This window comes from Struthio camelus, chromosome 14 (assembly GCF_040807025.1).
Source record: "Struthio camelus isolate bStrCam1 chromosome 14, bStrCam1.hap1, whole genome shotgun sequence".
Classification (NCBI taxonomy): Eukaryota; Metazoa; Chordata; class Aves; order Struthioniformes; family Struthionidae; genus Struthio; species Struthio camelus.
In genome coordinates, this window is record NC_090955.1 from 18,590,495 (window position 1) to 18,595,036 (window position 4,542).

Below are 4,542 nucleotides of genomic sequence, written 5' to 3' on the forward strand. Positions count from 1 at the left end.
CTCGAGAGCTGTCTCCTTCCCTCTGAACATACAGTTCGAGGCGTAATAATAAATTCCTAAGAATACCTGAAATTCTCTTTGTCAAAGTCTAATTACTCATGAGGTCTGTTTGGGTTTTGTTCGGTGCCTTAAAGTTCGCACAACACAAGCCTTCACTTCCCCAGCTAAGTCTTCCTGATTTACAATTTTTTTTCTCCTTCCTACAGCAATCATCTTTCGGGTTGTGCAGTTTTGGCAACTGAAAGATTCAGGCTCGTTCGTAGCCTGACACTGCTCCTTGGTCATTCTAGATGTTTTGTTGTTAAAAACTAATTCTCACTTCTTAGTCCTCGTTCCTCTTTCCTGACAAAGATGTTTCTCACTGCTTCAATCCCTCCTCTTTCAGCATTTCCCTTCAGAAGCAGACAATCTATTGTGCCAAGATGTTCTCATTTTACTAGAAGATTTTAGTTAATCACTGTTTCTAATCTGAGAGACAGCTAATACCCATTCTGGTAGCAAGTGATTGCTCTAATGCACACAGAGATCCTTAGCAGCAGTTGATTTTAAGAAACTGATCTAACTTCATAAAGACGTGATTGTGAATTTTCACCGAGGATCACAGGGGTATGGCATTTATCACCCGTAGGTCAGAAGCACCAATCCAACTGAATGCAGAAGTCGCTGAAAATCCCCTCCAGCTGAAGGCATATGATGCAAATAAAAATTGTAGACTCATAAGCTTTGACATTAGAAAAATTACCACTAGAATTACCACCAGAATGAACTACATTTCACTTAAGATGTTTCTTTCTGAGTAACGCTCAAGGCAGACTGGTAAGAATGTATGGTTTAAATTAGCTCCTGCAAACTTACAGCTGCTATGTTATCCTACTAAAATTTATTTTCCTCCATTGTGGTTCATATTAATTTGCTGCCTAAGGGTTGCATGTGAATTCAAGCACTACAGGCTTTTTAAAATGAAAAATCCATATGCTTTTTTTTTTTTTTTATAAAGTAAAAGGGTTACATACAAGATGAATGAAGCAAGCTGATGACTGAAATAAATGCAGTAAATTACACTTTTACCTACTGCAAAATTATTTAACAACTTTCTGAGAGGAGAACAAACACTGTATGTAGAAGGGAGAAGAGGGTCTCAAAGTTGCCACATTCTGTATCCTGATCTAGCAAAGATTTTACTATAGTCAAAGCTGTAGACTTTGGCTACCAAATTTCTTAATCATTTTAAAGTATAGTCATGCAAAACCCAAGACATTCAGATCTTCCCCCATTAGTTTTCCTATCCTATTGTAGAAAGGGTGCATTATTAGCTACCTGCTGAAGTACAGTTATTATTTAAAAAATTCCTTTAATGAAAAATTAATAAAAAGTTCTTGCTATTGGCATTGTTTCATTACATCTGCTGATTATCTCTCCTATTCTTTTGTTCCCTTCCCATTACGCTGATGCTCGTTTCAAACAAAGCAGATATTGTACAATGTGTGATGTGCCTGCATAAACAGTGCAAATGAAAGGCTCGCAGTGAAAAACTAAATCATCTTTGTAAGGGCTGTGTTTATGCTGGGAAAGAACACTGCTATCCCCAGTGAGCAAATGGAAAGTAAGAAAATGAAAACAGGAATAAAGAATTTAAATCCAGTACTCACGCAAGAAAGATAAGGAGCGTTAACAATTCAGATGTAGAACTCAACATGAAAGGTTAAAGGTAAATGTTCAATATTCTTTATAATGCTTTACTCACTTCACAGATGAACCAAATGCGGTTATTCATCAGCTAGCTGCTAGCTTTGAGTTGCAAAGTGCTCAGAATGTCTTGCTGAAAAGTATGCTCCATGTTGAAAAAACATGTGATCCAAACGCAAAAAAAAAAAATCACTAAATTGAATAGGTGGGATTGCCAAGCTACATAGGAACTACTGAGATGAGGTGCAGGAACCCCTGAGATGAAACCCATCTTGTCCTCACAGCAATCTAAAGAACAGAAGAAATATAGCAGAAAACAGAATTTTGATAAAGAAAGAAGTATTTTATATAGCTGGAAAAAAACAGATGCACCATGTTAATTTGCCACAAGGTGGCATGTGCTGATCTAAAATAAGTTCCAGTCAGGTAAGGTTTTAAGAGCTAAACAGCAAAACTCAGACCTGGAGTAAGAAGGTTCAGCTTCAACGGAGTTATGCCATTCGCGTTACGTTACAACTTGGCCGTACAGTATTAGAGAATCTCATTATGCATCCAGGAATATCATCAAACTTGAATTTGCACTTTTTCCTGAAAAAGTTTCCTTTTCCCTGTTGTCCCTTATTGTCTATAGGTTTGCTCTTACTAAATAAAAATAACCTTTTCCTGGCTGTATCCGAAAGCCTGTTTCTCATTCTCGTTCTTGGAGAGTTTTCTGCTGGCTTTGTTTCATTCTCTGCTGAATAACATATCTTTCGAGATCTGACATTTCTAAGTATTCCTGCAACACGGTTTTTTCCTTGTGGCACAATCCTGTGGGGGCACCTCATGGGCTGACCTGTTGAAAGCGTGAAGGTGGCAGGCCTACGCTCTGCTGCTGCCCTTTGCCGTGCACCCCGCTCCGGCCCACTGTGCTGGCACAAGGGGTCATGCAGCTGCACAATGAGCTGGATCAAAGACACGATGTGGTAAAAAACTAATCTTTTCCCTTATTCCAGATACAAAGAAGCAAAGCTAGAACGTCTATTTTCAAAAAAAAGTGTCATGCCTCTGTGGTTATATCTTTACAACAAAACAAAGTAAACTTTATGCTTTCTTTTAGGATTTTTATGAACTTTATAAATTCTTTTCTGAAGCATGCAGGAAGTTTGTTTATTCAAGTAATTATGTAATGATAAACACAAATTTTAGGAACAGATATCACATGGCACGCTTCTAGTCGTACTCCGCATTCCAGCCCTGAGCCAGCAAAACTCTAAACATATGAGTATTATAATTGATGGCAAAGGCACAAATCCCACTCAGCAGGACTGAACACTAAATATGTGTCCCATAGTTAATTTTAAAAATGAAACTTGCAAATTTCAACAGTAGTTTCTGTCAAGTAGCCATTAGAAAAAGAGGTAAGAGTTACATAGCCCTTTTTTTTGTTTAGAGATTACAGTTATTTTAGGAAAAGCTCTATGCTAATAGCGTGACAAAACAAGATATGTTTGTAACACTGTAGTACTAATAGGACATACATGCTCTAAGGAGCAAGCCCTGCTTTTGTTATACTCCAGAGTTCCTTTACTTAGTAGAAGGAAATGAACAACAGAGATTTCTTCAGTATTTCCACTAAGTTCTTACATCTGTTGTTTTATTTTTAAAGGGCCCTGATTTACAAGAACATAAACTCTGCTATTGTTTATGTAACTTACATGATGTAATATAGGCACTAAGTCTATTAGCCAACGTTACAATTATTTTAATACTGGCCAAGGAGATAGATACACACTACTGTCAAAAATTTACTTTACAAAAATCTTGAAAAACACAGCTTAACTTTGCAAATGATTTGTAAGGACACTCCACCCAAAAGTATCTTCATTATATATAGAAGTTTCAGTCTAACACACTAATAGGCTAATGCTCTGTAAAGGTTAACTGATCTTATTACTCCTTTAAACAGGAACCGCCTATCAGTTCTGGTATTAAAATAAACCAATATATACGTGTTCTGCTCTTGCACCCAAGACCCAAATACTTTTGTGCCCGTTACAGAGGCTAGAAAGACCTGTACCTAAGCCTTGCAAAACCCTAACTGATGTCTGCTTGGCATCCTTTTGCCATTGATTCTAGGAGCCTTATAGGAATAAAATATATCACAACATAATCAACAAAACAGCTGGCTGAAGTAGAGCTCTTTCAGCGTGTTAACGTTAAAAGCATTCATCAGCTGCAGGCCTTAATGTACTTGAATGGAAAGAAACTTCTTTCAAAAATGTTCAGTGAAGCCCCTGAAGTGCCATCGTTAGCGTTGTCATGAAGCAGATTTTTACCAAAAACACTATATCAAATGACGCCAGTAAAAGTTATTCACTCTCGGCTTCTTTCTGGGTTTCTAAGCGCATACTAGCTACAGCCCCCCCCCAAGTCCTGGCTGCAGCACGCACCTAACCCGCCGAGAGCCGGGGGTTGAGGCCATGGGGCGGCTCGCACCCACCCTTCCCCTTCCTTGCCGCTGCCTTGCAGACACTCTCGCTGCTCGGCTCTACCACAGCTCAGCTCCTGAAGGCCCTGCGCAGTCCCTGCACGCAGCGCCCCCAACGCGACCTTGCTCGGTGTATGACCTACCCCCTACGTTGTGATCGGATCTAGCTTAAAGGGAATATTTGACATTTTTCTCCTCCCGGAACGTCCTTGCGGTAGGAAACGCGGCGGCTCCGACCGGGAAGGGGGCGAACACGGCAGCCCGCCCTCCCGGCAGCCCGCCGCCGCGCACCCCGAGCCAACCGCCGGCCCAGCCCGGCCCGGCCCGCCGCGCCCCCTCACGCCGCTCCCCTCACGCACCGCCCAACCGCCCCCCGCCGGCGGCGC